Source organism: Ursus arctos, unplaced genomic scaffold, assembly GCF_023065955.2.
Source record: "Ursus arctos isolate Adak ecotype North America unplaced genomic scaffold, UrsArc2.0 scaffold_2, whole genome shotgun sequence".
Taxonomy (NCBI): Eukaryota; Metazoa; Chordata; class Mammalia; order Carnivora; family Ursidae; genus Ursus; species Ursus arctos.
This window is the reverse complement of record NW_026622874.1, coordinates 82,439,886-82,457,754: the sequence shown is the minus strand read 5'-3', so window position 1 is coordinate 82,457,754 and position 17,869 is coordinate 82,439,886. Positions and strand designations below refer to the sequence as shown.

At 49.7% G+C, this 17,869-nt stretch overlaps 1 protein-coding gene and 1 non-coding gene across 4 annotated transcripts in view; one reads left to right on the top strand and one right to left on the bottom strand.

The window, feature by feature from the left end:
• Positions 1-17,351, bottom strand: part of EEF2K (eukaryotic elongation factor 2 kinase) — a 76,586-nt gene extending 59,235 nt beyond the window's left edge. The window contains exon 1 of one of the 3 annotated variants that reach the window (XM_048224630.2): positions 14,380-17,351. The gene's annotated coding sequence lies outside the window, so the exon portion shown is untranslated. Of the gene's footprint in view, positions 1-6,286; positions 6,587-6,838; positions 7,151-14,379 lie in introns of those variants that run through there. The other 2 variants (XM_026515585.4, XM_048224627.2) reach the window with 2 other exon arrangements.
• On the top strand, positions 14,868-14,949 carry TRNAL-UAG (transfer RNA leucine (anticodon UAG)). Its single transcript has one exon. It is a non-coding gene; the product is annotated as a tRNA-Leu (tRNA).
• Positions 17,352-17,869: the final 518 nt, after the last annotated feature.

The window sequence follows — 17,869 nt, the reverse complement described above, 5'->3', positions numbered from 1 at the left end:
GAGAGAGGGAACACAAGCAGGGGGAGTGGGAGAGGAAGAAGCAGGCTCCTAGCGGAGGAGCCTGATGTGGGGCTCGATCCCAGGACCCTGGGATCATGCCCTGAGCCGAAGGCAGACGCTTAACGACTGAGCCACCCAGGCGCCCCTGAGAAGAGATCTTATTTGTTCTCACACACACAAGAAATGGTAACCATGTGAGGTGATAGATGGCTGATTGTGGTAATCGTGTCACAATGCATGCGTGTATCACGTCATCACACTGTATACCTTAAATAGGTACAATTGTTATTTGTCAATTATATCTCAATAAAGCTGGTGGAAAAAAAATTAGCAAAAACCAAAGCCCATTATAGTGACGAAGGGCCTGCTCTCTGCAGCCACAGGGCCCATTCTGAATCCCCGGCCTCCCCACTCGGAGCCAAGGCCCTGTTCGAAGGTAAGCCGCGCCTTCCTGGAGTCTGTGTTTCCCCACAGCAGCTGGCACGGAGCAGGGCTCCACAGCACTAACCGATTCCTTTCCAGGCTGCGTTTTATTTATTTACTGGGGGTGGGGATGGTGACAAATGTGCAGCATCAGAGGTGACTAAGTCAAGCTCAGGTCAGCGTCTTACTAAGGTCTGTGTCCCTGGCACATGGTAGGTGCTCATGAAGAAACATTTATTTAGGGGCACCTGGGTAGCTCAGTCGGTTGGACATCCGACTCTTGGTTTTGGCTCAGGTCACGATCTCGGGGTCGTGGGATCTAGGCCCGGGGCCCCAGGCTCCCCACTCAGCAGGGAGTCCGGTTGGGCATTCTCTCTCTGCCCCTCCACCCACTTGCACACGCACACTCTCTCTCAAACATTTTTTTTGAGATTGTATTTATTTATTTGAGAGAGAGCAAGAGCACAAGCAGGGAGAGCAGCAGGGAGAGGGAGAAGCAGGCTCTCAGCGGAGCAGGGAGCCCCAAAGCAGGGCTCAATCCCAGGACTCTGGGATCATGACCTGAGCCCAAGGCAGACACTCAACCAACTGAGCCACCCAGGCGCCCCTCAAATAAATCTTTTTTTTTTTTTTTTTAAAGAGACATTTATTTAAACTATTGTAGAAATAAGAGAGTTTATGGCAAAATATGAGAATAAAAGGGCTGATTTCAGATGTGTATGCCCACCTGCATCCTCTCTGCATCTTACCTCCACCTGCCCGGCCCGAGAACCAATCACCATTCACCACCAAGCCCTCACCTCCCTGCCCCTGCACCCCACAGGGGGCCCTCTTTCTGAACTGCCTCTCCTGCCTGCTGCCAAACCCCTTGGTTCCCTTCAAAATCCAGCTCAAGTTTCTACTCCCTCCAGGAAGTCTCCCCTGGGTGGCGTCCTCATCTGTGAAACAGAGGACAGCTAGCAGTACCTGTAAATTAGGTTCCCTTACATGACAAAAGTGACTCTGCAGGTGTGATTAATTTAAGGATCTTGAGATGGGGAGATTCTCCTGGAAAATCCAGTGAGCCCTCTATAATCACAAGGGTCCTTACAAAAAGGGGACAGGAGGGTCAGAGCTCAAGAAATGGGATCATGGAAGCAGGGGGTCACAGAGAAATATGTGAAGAAGCCATGCTGATGAGGGAACAGAAGGCTGGCTGAAGACGAAGCATAAGGGGACACCCTGCAACCTCCCCCCCACCCCTCACTCCTGGGTGGGACACGTGTGACCTTCTTCCAGGAAGCTCCCAACTATCCTCATGTTAATGCCTTGCTAGGGGGGAAAACAACCTTAACTTGACAATGGCAAGGCCTCCACATCCTGAGAGTCTTCTTTAACATATGAAAGTACTTTCTCAACCTCCCTTTTTCCTTACCTCCCCCAACCCCATAGCATATAATCAGTATATAACCCCTTACAACACGCAGCTCTTTCTTCCCATGGGTCCTGTCCCCGTGCTTTAATAAACCACATCTCAAGAATTCTTTCTTGGTCGTGGGCTCCGGACTCCACCCCACTGAACCTCACGGATGTTCCAAAACCATATCAATGCAGCTGGCTTTGAAGATGGAGCATGGGGCCACAAGCCAAGGAAAGCAGGCATTCCCCTAGAAGATGGAAAAGCCAGGAAGATGGATTTCCCGTAGAGTCTCTGCAAGGAACTCAGCCCTGCTGACACCCTGATTCTTGAACTTCTGATCTCCAGACCCATGAGGTAAGAAATTTGTGTTGTTTTCAGTCACCAAGTGTGTGGTAATTAGGTTATAGTAGCAACAGGAAACAAGTCTAGAACAGTCTAGAACAATGGTGCCCTTCCAGCGGACACTTGGCAAATGTCTGGAGACATTTCTGGTTGTCACAGCTCTCAGAGTACACCTGGCGTCTAGTGAGCGTCTAGACACCAGGGATGCCGCTGAACATGGTACCACGCACAGGACAGGCCCCACAACACAGAAGTCATTATTCAGCTCAGAATGTTCATAGCGTCACGAGACCCTGCCTTACATGATTCTGGAGGAAGGGCAAGGAGCCTTCCCTGACCCAGTCTCCCTCCCCTCCTAAAAGCAAATCTCCATGCATACCATTTCTGGTATTTCTTTAGAATTGAAGAAATTAGCTTACTCACTGAAGAGAATGGCAACCCCCCAGCCGAACCCAAGGAGACAAGTCAACATTTGCTCTGGCGAGGCTCATAAAAACGTCACCACACTCCACCGAGCTTTGTGCACATAAAACTGTCATGGAGCAGAGGAAACTTTATTGTTTTAAAAAATCAGAAAAATGCAAGCACAAAATATTGTCATCATAGGTTCGATTCACAAAATGCACAAGAGGGCCTGAATTTTCATTTTTAAACATTTGCTGGGCACCCTTCTTATGTACCCAGGACACTCTGTACTCCTGGCAGGTCAGACCAGGGATACAGCATGTCTCACTTCTCAGGGGAACTCTGTGTTTACACAGGCTCTCGGTGGCCAGACCATGTGAACGTCTGGAACAAAAGGGGCCGTGTCTCACTCCTCTCCAGCTCCCAACCAGGAGCACAATGCCTGGCCCACACCAGGTTCTCCGTAAACGCATGTTGCATGAATGAGTAACTAGAGAAAAGTTGGCAATTTCTACTGATATCATGGGCATTGCAGGCGTGCAGTGGAGGGACTATCCCATTATAAGTACAAGGCATCTGGGGGTTAGTTAGCCTGAGACACAGCTGAGATCCTGAGTGGGAAAGCATGGATCATGGGGAGGCCCTCGAAAAGCACTCAGGACTAGGATCTAGCCCAAGAGGGTTCTGGGACAAACAGATCTGGGTTTAAGTCCGGTCTCTGCCACTAGCTGGGTGACATTGGGCAAGTTACTGAATCTCAGTCTCTTCATCTGTAAAATGCACTCGTGCAACAAAGTGGAGCAGAGCGAGCAAAGTGGAGAAGAGGTAGGAGAGGTGGCCAAGGACCAGAAAAAGCTACTGTGGCACAGACAGCTCTCCACAATAGATTTATTGCCCTCTCCCAGCCCTGCCACGGACTACATTTCCCAGGATCCTGTGCATCATCTAGGCGGGGCCGTGTGACTGCACTGGGGCCAAAGAAATGTAGGCAGGAGTAACTGTCGATGGTTCCAGGCAGCCCGTTTTCCACACCGTGGTTAACTCTCCCTCAAATGCAATCCTGTCTGGAGACACGTAGCACAGAACAGATTTGTAGGGTTTCAGTATCACTGACAAAGCACTTAACGTCTTAGCTCATCTCAGCTCCCTGCAGGACACGAAGCCCATTCCCTGGGCTTCACACTTGCTGTGCCCTCTGCCTGGCATACACCCTGGCCTGCCCTCCCTACCCATCCCCAGGGCAACTCTTCTTCTCATCCTTCGGGTCCCAGGTTAGATGCCACCTCCTCCAGGAAGCCTCCCCTGAATGCCAGGAGGTAGGCACAGCTTCATCCTACAGAGAAGAAAACTGAGGAAGACGGAGGTTATGTGACTTAACCAAAATCACATGGCTATTAAGTGAGGGAGTTGGGTGTGAAGCCAATGTAGGCTAAATCCAGTCAGCCATCACTTGCTAAACTGGTCATGGGACCGCTAACAGCAGTGGCCCCACCTGGGAGCTTGTTAGATGTGCAAATTCTCGGGCCTCACTCCAGGCCCACTGAATTAAACTCTGGAGGTGGGCCCAGCAATCTACGTTTCAACAAGCTCACAGGTGGTTCTGCTGTGCAGTAAAGTTCGAGAACCAGCAGCCTGGAGCAATTCTTTGCAGCTGAGCCACGTGCTTTCCAGGCACTCCCTGTGGAGTCCTTGCTAGGTCTAGAAAATGTCACAGCTGAAGAACTGAACACTCTCCACCCTCTGACTTTCTAGCCATTTGAAATGCTTCTCTGGGTGTCCCCAGCCCTGGGACTTTGGGGACCCAGAGACTGTCAGTGACTGCTGCTTCCTTTGTCTGAAGCCTTTTTGCTTGCGCCCATCACCCTTGGCTACAAGGGTTTAATCCAGCAACATTTAAAAATCCAAGCCGCGGGGCGCCTGGGACGCTCAGTCGGTTAAGCGAGTGCCTTCGGCTCAGGTCATGATCCCAGAGTCCTGGGATGGAGCCCCATGTCTGGCTCCCTGCTCAGTGGGGAGCCTGCTTCTCCCTCTGCCTCTGTCCCCTGGCTTGTGTTCTATCCCAAATAAATAAATAAAATCTTTAAAAAAAATCCAAGTCACTTTCATCCCATGGTGGCCACCGCGATCACGTTCTAGAACTTTCTCAGTTTACTAAGGCAACAGTCTGCAGCAGAAGTGACTTCTCCAACAAAAACTTTTATTTTTTTATCAGGCCAGCCAGCCAGTATGACCTTGGATGTAGTTCTCACCATCAATTTTTTCTGCTTCAGCTTTAAGAACTAGACCAGAAAGAGTGACCTCCTAGAGAAGGAGCTTGGACAAATCCAAGTTTCTGCTGTTGACCCTCAGCTTTCTTCCACACTGTTCTCAGTGTCCCGGCAACTGGCCACCAATCCTGCCAAAAACTGGACAAGCCTTCTTTGGGGGATCTGAGCAGTGTGAGAAAAAAAAGGCCTAAAGACACTCTTCCCCAGTGGAACAGCCCAGCCAGACCACCCCCAGGGGAAGGCCACAGCCCACAAGTCCCACGCACAGCCCCAGGCCTTCCACAGAGCTTACTGGAGCCCCATTCTCCTCAGCAGACATGGACCCCCAGGGGAGGCAGAAAAGGGGGCTCTAGTCCACAGGTCGATCACTCAGGGACCCAGACTCTGGGCTGCTTGCCCCCGGCCCCGGCCCCTTCCCCTCCAAGCCCTCCAGATCCACTGGTAAATGTGGGAAGTGGGGGAGGGAGGTCTCCAGGGTTCAAGCTTGAGAGGGGTACACGCTATTTCTGCTCACATTCCATCAGCCCAAATGCAGTCATGCAGCCCACCAAACTGTGAGGGAGCCTAGGAATTCAGCCAGCAATACTCCAGTTAGAGGAGATGGAGCGCACTGGTGACTAACTGCCATCTCTGCCACATAGCACATTAAAAACAGTTCAAGATAAAATCGGGACTATATCCTTAATCAGTCAAAAAGTAGTGTTCTGTCACCAAAAGCACAAAAGAGAGAAACTGTAAGTCGCAGAATGTACACAATTAATCCTATGTAATCTTGGGGCCATTTCAAGTGATCATCAGGCCCTGACCTCCTGCCTCCCCCAACACCCCTGCAGAAGAGAAGAACTTGGAACCCCTGCACATTGCCCTCTTTGAGAAGGGAACTCAAGGAGGGGGGATGGCAATCCCAGCTACCTTACACCTGAATTCACATCATATTGAGAAGCTTTATCATACTTGTTAAGCTAATTTATGAACAAAGGAATGAATGTGTGCATATGCTATCTCCAAACCCTACCTCCTTCCACTGGCATCCTTTCTAGATCAGCTCAAACATCACCTCCTCCAGGAAGCCTCCCCAGGCACCTCCCCCTCCACACACATCCACACAGCGGGCGTCGCCGGCTCCGGTTCCCAGGCTCCCACCTGCTTGCTAGATTAGTCCACAGCTGGTGGACCTTGCCTGTTAGCTGTTACGACAACCCTGGGCCTCGGTTTCCTCCTCCGTAAAAGCAGAGGGCTGGACTATGTCACTCAACTTCCTGGCTGAAACTGTGGCCCCAAGGCAAGCAGCGTCCAGGGCCGAGGACCCAGAAGTCAGGCTCCCAGAGTGTCCCCACAGCAGATGCAGCGGCCCCCTCCCATGCGGCCCATGTCTCATACTAGGGACGCAGCTAGGCTGGCTGCCCGCAATCCTCCACCCGAGCACAGACAGATCTAGGCCGGGACTTACCCGGGAGGCCTCCACCTCCGCGCCGCCACTCGCCTATCAATGCCCGGCCCTTGGCGCACATGTCGACGGAGCCTGCCAACACCCAAACTCCCTCCCGCAGCCAACAATGCAGCAAGGGCGCGTCTACACTGTCCTCGAGGTTCCAGGAATTCAGGCCTCTTGTTCAGGGGAGGGGATGCGGCTAGGTGCCCTGCAGGAGACAGGAAGGCAGCGCTGCGCGCACCCTGTGCGGGTTCCGAGAAGCCCCGGGCGGAGGCCCCCAAACTGCCTCTCCCAGCCGACTGTGTGCCAAGTGTTTTCCCAACAGACACTGCCGTTAATCTGCATGACTTCCCCCACCCCTTTTACAGAAGCCAACACTGAGCCCCAAAGAGTCGAAACCAGAGAAGCAGCGTCCCCCCCCCCCACACACACACACTCTCTGCGCCGCCTCCGACCCCACTTCCAAGCCACTACACAACGCGCTCGAAGCGCCGGTGCACCGGGGCGCCCAAGGCCTGCAGCGCCGGATCCCGGTCCCCGTCCGCCTGGCTACTCGCCGCCCGCACTTACCTCCCTCGGGCGGACAAGCACTGCAGCCGCTGCTCACGGCCGCGAAGATCCAGAGGAGTTGGCAGAGGCTCGCGGCCCGGTGCTCCAGGGTGCAGGGCGGGCGGGCCCCCCGAGAGTGCCGGGGAGCAGCGAGCGGGGCGCACGGGCCGGCGCTCCGGGGAGGCAGCGGGGGCCGCGCAGGGCGGTCGGATCGATCTCGGGGCGTGGGGGACGCGGGCCAGGGGCGGGAACGCAGATGACAGTCAGGGGAGCTGGGACAGCTGCAGCGCGGGGCGTCCGGCGTCGGATCCTGGCTAGAGCCGGGCTGGGGCTGGGGCACGAGCCTGCGGGCAGGGGCGGGGCTCTGGTCCGGCGGGCGCACGCTGCGGCGCTCACGTGGCCGCCCCCCGGTGGCCATCAGCGCTCCTGCAGCTGCCAGGAGGGTCTCCAGGCTCCAGCGCGAAAAGCGCGCTGAGTCCGCGCCTCGCCGCCTGTTGAGCACACGGGCGTCCCCACCCGTGAGGGTCTGGCCAAGCACCCACCCGCGAAGGGGCGCTCTCCCGGCGGGTAATCCGAGAAGTCCTTCCCAAAATCACTAGAAATCCATCTCATTAAGTCTCCACGCGTAAATTTAAATATCTTTATCGGAAATTGCTTTTTTTTTTCCTTCTGTTTTCTGCTTTGTAAAAACTTAGGCACTTACAAAAATTGCAATTATTTGTGTAATTATTTACTATCCCCTCTAGACGTTCCTTACCGTTCTAGTATATTGCCGTATTCCTAACTCTCAGCATGGGGCTTGGCGCATGCTAAATGCTTAATAGATATTTGCGCAGTGGATACATATGGAAAGGTATAAAGAAGAAAAGAATATAAAACTAATGGTAACTACTGTGAACATGTTGATATTCTATCCTTCCAGATACTGTTCTAGTAAAATTTTAGAAATTTCACAACTCTTATTTCAAATATAAAAATAAGTGATTGTTTATTGAGCGATTTATCTCATTCTATCTTGACACCAACCGAGGGAGGTAGGTTGCATTAGCTCTACTTCACGGATCATAAAACTGAGGGTCTTAGACATAAATTTGCCCAAAGGATTTCCTTCTTTTTTTTTAAAGTATTATTTACTTAAGTAATCTCTACACCCAACATGGGGCTTGAACTCAAGGCCCCAAGATCAAGGGTCATAGGCTCCTCCAACCAAGACAAACCAGGTGTCCCTGCCCAGAAGATTTCTAAGGTGGCTCCTCTTGGCAAAGGGCATCTACATTGCAGAAGCTGGAGGGCATGCTGAGTCTTGGCCCAGGAGAAGCCCAGCAAAGAGATTCCCCTGGGAGACCAAAGGCCTTCAGCTTACCAGCTGCTGTGGCCTCTGGGGGGGGGGGGGAGCAGGTTCAAGTTCATGCAGCTTGGAGAGGGGGATGACAGACAGGCGGCATCTCATAAGGTGGTGGGGTGAATGAAAAAAATAAAATGGTCTTGAAACCCATCATTTGGCCTCTGTGCTACAAGTTTTGGAAAATACAAGAGCTAGTAGATATTTTGGGTTGAAGTGTTGGCTCCTTTAGTCATCTTGGGAAAACTCCTCTAGCTTTTGGCAAGACAAAATTGTACCTGAAATTCTGACCGTGGGAAAGTTGGGCAGGAACAGACTCTGAGCTAATCTGTCCAAGTCCAAAGCCAGACAAAAAAACCCCCACTGTATTACTTAACCACTTATAGCTCTGTGGCCTTGGGCAAGTTAATTAACTCCTCTGAGCCTCTGTATTTTTGTCCACCCAGCAGAAGTTCCCTTTCTTTGCAAGAGGATCTTGATTAGTCTTCAGGAAACCAGCCCACCCTATTCTCAGTTGGCGAGAACAGCCCTCCCCACCGACCTGGGGCCAAGAGTGGACAGATGACAAGACCTGGCCAGTTAGCATATTTCATCCCTGTAGCCCAATGAGATACTAATCTGGATCTTTTCTAGCAAGCATAAAAAAGAGAATCTCTCTTTTCCAGAAAGTTGTTGAGCTTGTAGGATTTAAGCGTAGGGTTTCTGGACATTCATTGTGACGGCAAATATTTATTAAGCTCTTATTGCATGCCAAGTATTGTGCTAAGGAGTTGGGGGAAAGGCCTGCCTTCGGAGAGCTGTCTAATGGGGTAAGAAATGGAAGACTGGAAATTTCTCACATAGTCATTATGCCATGCCACTTCAACTGCCAGGTATGCCATGAGTGAGAAGTGTGGCAGGCAATGAGAGAGGACACAGGAAGGCTCTTCTGAAGAAATGACATTTGAGTGGGGGCCTGAAGGAAAAGTAGGCATCACTTCCAGTAGCTTTAGGAAGACGGGGACCCTGGGTGGCCTCAGCAAAGAGATGTGGACCAGATCATTCTTGGTTTTTGCCTGGTCTTTAATCTCCTCCTATAACCATCACACAAAGCTCTTCAGACTTTACTGAAGAGTTTGGGTAACAAAAAAGAATATAGGAGGGAAAACATGAACCCATACCAGTGATGTCACAGCGTCCAAGAGGAAAAGGAAACCCTTCACAGAGGACCGTTCATCAGCACACTCCAGCCTTGGCCCCCTGTCCCAAAACCTGCCCTTCCTCCTCTCACATGGACAAACATCTCCTCAAGCTCTGAGGGACAAAATCCCTGCCTCTGTTAGAAAATCCCTCTTTCCACTAACAGGAAGTTGGGTTTTTTCCCCCTTTCCCACCAGAGTAATCTATGGGACTCAATAACCCACAAGACGCAAAAGATATCATCAAGAAAGCAAAAAGTCACACCTGCAACTAAGGTAATATTGTGATTGTGTCATCTCTCTCTCTCTCTCTCTCTCTCTATATATATATATATTTTTTTTTTTGAGAGATAGAGAGAGAAAGAGAGCATGAATGCAATTAGGGGCAGGAGGGGCAGAGGGAAAGGGGCAGAGAGAATCCCAAGCAGCCTCCATGCCCAGCACAAGCTCGATGTGGGGCTCAATCCCATGACCATGAGATCATGACCTGAGCCAAAATCAAAAGTGGGAGGCTTAACCAACGGAGCCACCCAGGACCCCTTGATTTTGTGTCAAACATATATGTGTGTGTGTGTGTGTATATATATATATATATTTGTTTATTTAAAGTAAAAAGACAATTCAGAAAATGGGAGAAAATATTCACAAATCATGTGTCTGAATAGGGATTCATAGCTAGAATAGAGAGCTCTTACTACTCAACAATAAAGAGATAAGGAACCCAATCTAAAAGTCAGCAAAAGAGAGGTACCTGTGTGGCTCAGTCAGTTGGCGATCTGACTTTTGATTTCGGCTCAGGTTATGATCTCAGGGTCATGGGATCCAGCCCTGCATTGGGCTCCACGCTCAATACGGAGTCTGCTTGTCCCGCTCCCTCTGCTCCTTCATCTGTGTGCTCGCTCGCTCTCTCATACTTAAATAAATAAATAAGATCTTAAAAAATTCACTTATATGAAACATCCAGAATGGGGAAATCCATGGTAACAGAAGGTAGATTAGTGGTTGCCTGGGGCTGGGAAGGGAGTTTGGGGAGAATGGGAAGTGACTACTAATGGGTATAGGGTTTCTTTTTTGGGATGATGAAAATGTCCTAAAATTAATCGTGGCGATGGTTGCACAACTTTGAATATACTAAAAAAACACTGGATTATACGTTTTAAATGGGTATATTGTATGGTCTGTGAATTATACCACATCAAAGCTGTTTAGCCCCCCAAAAAAGTACTCATGGAGTCCCCATCTCACCCTGGTGCTTGGCGGTGTGGCAGCAGAGGAAAGGTCACCAGAAACAGTCGTCCAGCTCTTACGGGCACTGGCCCTGTAATCACAGATACGTGGCGATTCCCAGCTTCAAGGACATGGGTATAATCTCTGCACAGGCTCAGACAGGGATGGAGAACCACACTAGCCACACAGGCCACAGAAGGGAAATGGCTCTCAGGTGTTCACTGCTCAGGTCCCCTGTCCACAGGAGGCCGTGTCCACAGGGGTCATAGAGCAATTTCAGGTTCACGGCAAAATTGAGCAGAAGGTATAGAGACTTCCCATATCTCCCCTGTCCCCACACAGGCAGAGCCTCCCCATTATCGATGTCCCCTGCAGAGTGGTACGTTTGTTACAACTGATGAACCTACACTGACACATCATTATCACCCAAAGTCCATTGTTCACATTAAGGTTCACTCTTGGTGTGATGCGTTCCACGAGTCTAGATAAACATATAATGACAGGTATCTACCATTATAGTATTATAGAGAGTCGTTTTTTTTTTTTTTTAAGATTTTATTTATTTATTTGACAAAGAAAGAGACAGCCAGCGAGAGAGGGAACACAAGCAGGGGGAGTGGGAGAGGAAGAAGCAGGCTCCCAGCGGAGGAGCCCGATGTGGGGCTCGATCCCAGGACTCTGGGATCACGCCCTGAACCGAAGGCAGACGCCTGACGACTGAGCCACTCAGGTGCCCCTAGAGAGTAGTTTCTTTGCCCTAAAAATCCTGGCTCCCAACTATTCATCCCCTACACCCCTCCCCCAACTCTTGGGAACCACAGCGAGATGCTTCAAAGCAGCAACTTGAAAGTCCTCCTTGGCTCACCTCGTTGGCTCAGAAGGTCCCAGGCCTACTGGGCATAAGAAGTGAAGCCCATCACAGAACCATCAAACGGCCTGTGTATAGTTATGACTCACAGAAGCTATGAAATGACCACACTTGTGTCTTTTGGGTGGTTCATTTCTCACTTCGCCTTCTGCAAAGCAAACCCCAGGATTAGAGTGAGGCGTTTGCCCACACATCTGTCTAGGAAAAGATCCAGAAGCACAGCTCAAGATTACTCTTTACAGTGGGGACTTCTGAGCTGTGGGATTCAGCTGTAAAGGACAGCGGCGGTGAGGAAGAGAATGTCGCTTTTACTTTATACATATGACATGATGTTTGAAAAAAATTTTACAGTGGGGTTGCCTTACATTTCAAATTTATTTATTTTTAAATGTCATTTTTAAGTAATATCGACACCCAACATGGGGCTCAAACCCACAACCCGAGATCAAGAGTCGCATGCTCTACCGACTGAGCCAGCCAGGTGCCCCTACATTTCAAATTTACACTTATTTGTGCTTCTCGTTTCCTCGAGTTTCAACAAGGAACATGTATTACTTTTGCAAAAGTTATTTTTAAATGTCACTTCAAAACCCAAACTTTCACAAAATGAAACAAAACCCCAAAACGAAACAGTCCAGTTGTGCTGGTTTCTGTGGCCTCCCCTCCCCTCGCCTGGCTGGGGCTGGCTTTGCCCAGAAGCTGCCCTCTCTTCAAACTGCACCCCTGAAGACATCAATCAGCACAGAAGCCGAGTCAGCACGTCTGTGGGAGCCCAGACAGGCCGGGAGAGAACTGCTCAGTGGAGCAGATGAGCTCATGGCCTTGCTTCCACGGGATTTTTGGCATGAGGGTTCTGGGCAGCTCTGGAAGCAGCTCTCCTTCTCCTAGAAGACCTGCTCTTTGCCTGGTCAGGCCTAGTAAGTGCAGGATTAATGTTCACTTGAATTAAATTATCAGAGAGAGAGTTGGGGTGGCAGAAGTTTGCTCCCAGCACATGGTCCAACTATAGCAGAATGCTGAATCATGACGGGGGGAATCCTAAATAGGTCTCTGCTTCCTGCTTGTGGCTGCAGGTGATCTTCCAGAAGAATAGACCACAGTTTGGCCACGTCCAGACTGAAGTTCTATGAGCTCTTGTGTTAGGCAGCTCCAGCCAAAGCATTTGCCTCTGACTTTGTCTGGGCCCATGTAACAAGATGGAGTGGCCCTAACCAAGCACGCAAAACCACAAGTACGAGGAGGAGTCTTGTGGCCAATACTGTTCTAGGTTCTGGGGAGATAGCTTTGGGTGAACAAGACACAATCTGGAGATGACATTCTAGAAAGGCCCAGCATGGTCCTGGGAGAGACTCAAACACCTGCTTAAAGGAGGGGTAGGGAGATGTACGTGGAAAAACACCACCAAGTGGTCAGCGCCCAGACAAGAACTCTGGTAGTGAGTACACGGAGGTACTGGGAGGAGAGCTTAGGTCCCTGGAGTCACCACCACCACATCCACACTACATACATTTAAGTGCATGACACAGGGCACCCTGAGTGGCTCAGTGGATTAAGCATCTGCCTTGGGCTCAGGTCATGATCCCGGGGTCCTAGGATCGAGCCCCACATTGGGCTCCCTGCTCAGTGGGAAGCCTGCTTCTTCCTCTCCCCTTGCTCCTCATCTCTCTCTTTCTTTCTCTGTCAAATAAATAATAAAAATCTTTAAGTGCATGGCGTACATTACCGTGTTCAATCCTCCTCTGCTCCATTCTGGGGTATGAAGCACCCAGAAGAGTGCTTGACTTGCTGCAGATGCTCAAGGAGTATCAGCAGAATGAATGACTGTGATTCTCACAGCAATCCTGTGATGTGGGTATTATTATCACCCCACGATCACAGGGATGAATGACAGGTCCAGGGAGAAGTAGTTTTCCTAAGGTCACACAGCCAGTCAAGTCTCAGACTATGTGATTTCCAAGCCCATGCACTGGTTTTTCCACTGTACTGGTTTCCAATGACTGCTGTAACAATTTTCCACAAATTGAGTGGATTAAAACAACACAGTCATCTTACAGTTCTGGAAGTCAGAAGTCTGAAAATCAAGGTGTCAGGCACTTGTGTTCCTTTTCATAAGCTCTATGGGAGAAGGTGCATCCTTACCTTTTATAGCTTCTGGTGCATTCCCTGGCTTGTGGTTTCACTGGGACCTCTGTTTCTATCTTCAAACCTTCTCTGATTCCTGTGTTGCTCTTCTAAGGACCCTTGTGATTACACTGGGTTCACGTGGATAATCCAGAATAATCTCCCCATCTCTAGCTCCTTTATTACACCAACAAAGTTCCTTTTGTCACATAAAGTAACATACAGGTTCTGGGGATTTCGTTATGGACATCTTTGGGGGGCATTTCAGCTTACCACACCCACCGGCATATCTTTACTATACTGTATTTTTGTTATTTTCCTTAAGCATGCAAGGAGATGGATATGCCTAAGAGTACGTAAAGTTAGAAAAAAGTGGACTAAAAGGATCTGAGACTCCTGAGGAAGGAGGAAGGGGACTCGAACTTGAGGGTATCAAAAGAGACTTGAATCTTATCTATGTATACTGGTCAGTGTAGTTATTATTAAAGAATATTTGAAGCAAACATACAAAATGTTAACAATTAATTTGGGGTGATGGGAGTTAGAAATTTGCTATGTACTTATGTATTGTATATTTGCTCTGTATTTATTGCATTAAAACAGAAAACACTGAAATAGCCTGCACAGAAGAAGGGGAATCTTGGGTCTTGGGAGGGGAATCTTGGGTCCTGGGGCAGCTGATACAAGTCACTTAGCCTCTCTGCACTTCAGTTCTCCCTCTCTAATATGCAGACAAGAGGTACCTTTGAGGGATCCCAACAAGCAAATAATCCGTAACAACATCATTGACATTGTAACAACATTCACCTGGACCGGTGATTCTTACCTCCCGTTGGCAGGGACCAAACCATGGGGCCACCAAGGGCTTGCAGAGCTGACCTGAAGTAGGAATGGCGAGTCCGCAGGATGGAGACCCAGCCGGGTTTTGTGCAGAGCAAGGTTCCTGGCGGGATCCGCAGCCCCGAAAGGGAGGAAGCTACAGCGCGGCACCGCCCCCGCGTGGCCGTAGACAGTATACGCCGCACACGGCAAATCCAATGCACACACACGTGAGGACTGAATATTAACGTTTAACATTTGGGAACTCTTCTTTCCTTTGTAGTGCTGCGTTCAGTTCGTAGTTTTTGCTGCCCATCACAAAAGTACCGTGATTCCACAACGCAAAAGGGAACCAGGGATCAAGACGCCTTCAACAGGCGCAGGAAACACTTGGCTGGTACCGAGCATGCGCAAACCTAAGAGGGTGGGGCCACGGAGCGTGAGACGCCACGTCATTAGACTAATATAGTTTCAGCGGAAGCGGGTACCACGGGCGGTAGCGTGGCCGAGTGGTCTAAGGCGCTGGATTTAGGCTCCAGTCATTTCGATGGCGTGGGTTCGAATCCCACCGCTGCCACACCCTTGGAGATCCTTGTTTTCTTGAATTATTCAATCTGTTTGTCATCCTTTCCCAGTGCCTCTTTCTGCTCTTTTCTTACGCTCTTAAAAAAAAAAAGGAATGGAGAGCGAATGGAGAAAGGAAGAAATTGCAGCCCAGGCCCTCTCTTGCCCTAACCCAGTACACAAACCCAACAATGCAGCTACCTAAAAGAAAATCAGAAGTGTCTCCCTATTTCCAAGGGGAAAGCGTCTGAGATAACTTTAATAGTTTCCAGCGGACTGCCTGCATCTTTAATTTAATGCTCCAGGGCTGGAGGCCACAGGGAGCAGACCTCATTACTCCGCAAGAACAAAGGTTAGGTGGGGTGATTTTAATTAAGACTTGAGTTAAGGAAATTTCCTTTCCAGCCCCTTCTGTGTCCTACGGAGCGCTCCAGCTGACTCCACAAACCTCTGTTGGCAGAAGTCTGTCAGGTGACCCTACGAAAGGCTGGGGCATCAGAGGGCCTGTCCCACGTGGGGCTATCAACCTTAAGGTCCCAGCTTCATTGATCCACCTCCTAGTTGGTCTTCAGGCTTGGCTCAGGGGGCTCTCATCTATTTATTTATTCCATAACTATTATTGAAAGGCCTACTGTGTGCCATAAACCAAGTTTGTCCTGAGGCTACAGAGCACACAAGGCAGGCAAGTCTAGTCCCTCAGTTTTACAGCTGCGGTAATTTCAAATTACACCTGTGAGGAGTGTTGTAAAGTGCGTGCTGACCTGGCTCAGCGTCAACCAAGGAGGTGACATTTAGCTGGGACTTGAAATTGAGAGGTCAGGTCTGTGAAGGTGGGAGAGGGGAGTCCCAGGAAGAGGAAACAGCATGTGGAAGATACTAGCGGCAGATGAGAGCCTGGTGAGTTTGAGATGCTTTGAAGGCAATTCGGGGCAGCTGAGCAGAGAGCAGCATGCAAGGACTAAGGGCAAGAGATGAGACAGCCGTGTTGGCAAGGAGGGCCATGCACGCCCCACTGAGGCTTTGAACTTCATCCTCAGGGCAATGGGAAAACATCAAAAGGTTTTAAATGGGAGGATGGCATGTTCCAATTTTGGGTTTAGAAAGTTCCCTCTGGCAGCAGGAACTGCAGCTGTCTAGGAGAAAGGAGAGTGGCTTGTACCATGGTTGTGACAGTGTGTAGGACAGGAAAGGGTGGGTCAGACATTTTGGAAGTGATTGGACAGAACTCCCTGATGAAGATGTGAAGAACATGTCAAAAGTGATGGCCAGGTTTGGGACTTGAGCCCCTGACTGGTGGCACCAGTGGTGCCTCTCCTCTCCCTAGGAGGGAACACAGGATGAAGAATCTTTTCTTGGAGAAGATGATTTCAATTGGATTCACATTGAATTTGAGATGTGGGACATGGGCTTGAGCAGGGGTTGGACACAGAAGTCTGGAGGTCAAGAGAACACTCTGAACAAATGATACAGATTTGGGAGGTGATGGAGACTGAGGCCACGAGAATGGATGGACTTGCTCAGGAAGAGTGCACAGGGGCAATGGAGGGGCCAAGACAGAGTCCTGAGGAACAAAGTCTTAAAGGGAGGGCAGTGGGAGAGAGGGGGCAGAGAAAGGCTGGCCAGAGACAGGTGGAAAACAGGTGTGGTGTCATACCAAGAAGCGCATTGCAAAGAGGGAGTAGAGGGAGTATGTTGAACACTGCTAAGAGGCTTGGCAAGATAAAGACTGAAAAATATCCTTGGACTTATGATTTATGGACAAGGCCATTGATGACCCTGATTAAAGCCATTTTGAGGGGTGGCTGGGTGGCTCAGTCAGTTAAGCGTCTGACTCTCGGTTTGGGCTCAGGTCATGATCTCGGCACTGTTGGATCAGCTCCTGTGTTGGGCTCCTGCTCAGTGCAGAGTCTGCTGGTCCCTCTCCTTCTGCTCCCCCCCTCCTCGCTTGCTGTCTCTCTCTCTCCTTCTCTCTCTCTCGAATAAATAAGTGAATAAATAAAACCTTTAAAAAAAGCCATTTTGAATGAGTTGAAGAGGAGAAACAAACTAAGTGTGGACAACTTATCACAAAAATTGACTTTGAAAAGGGGGAGAGCCAAAGGAGCAGTAGTGAGACAGGTAATGGGGAATCAAGGGAGAATATTTTTAAGATGAGGGAGACTAGAGGGTATTTTTTAAATTTATTTTTTGGCAATCTCTACACCCAACATGGGGCTTGAATCCACAACCCTGAGTGCAAGGGTCGCACACTCCTCCCACTGAGCCAGCCAGGCGCCCTGAGACTGGTAGATATTTTAGACACCCAGCCTTGGGTCTACAACAGGGAACAGCTTTAACACCCACAGTAGGAAACTTAGGAATTCACCTTGATGGTCCATTCGGATTGGCTGCCCACAGTGACAGCTCTGTTTTCTGCATTCACATTGCTTCTAGTCAGTGTTTCCAAGTGAGCTAGGACCTCCTTCTCTCAGAACCTCACGCATGGAGGGCTGGTTACCTAGCAGCCTCTAAAATCCTCATGGGAACTGTTTGTTGGGTGAAGGGACCACCTCCTTTTCTTGGGTCAAGACACATGAAAGGAGGAAAGCTTTCTTGGCAGAGTGACCCACACTGCCCCCAAGCCCAGAGTGTAGATATTCAAGCTAGGGAAAGAGAGGACTTAGAGACATCCAGAAAACAAAGAAATTGATCTTCCTTTTGTTTTTTGAAAGCTGTGTTTCGGCAGAAGACAAAAGATGTAGAAGATTGTGTGAACAGTGAAAGCCTGTGTTCCCTGCCCTGAGAACAGATTCCTCAGGATTGATAGAGAGCAAAGTCAGAGAAGAAGGGGGTGAGTGTAGAGGCATGTGCGTTACTGGGAGGAAAGGGAGCCCCAAGAGCTGCCAGCCCCAAATGGCTCGAGGTAGATGCCAGAGCTCAAAGGAAGCCCTGAC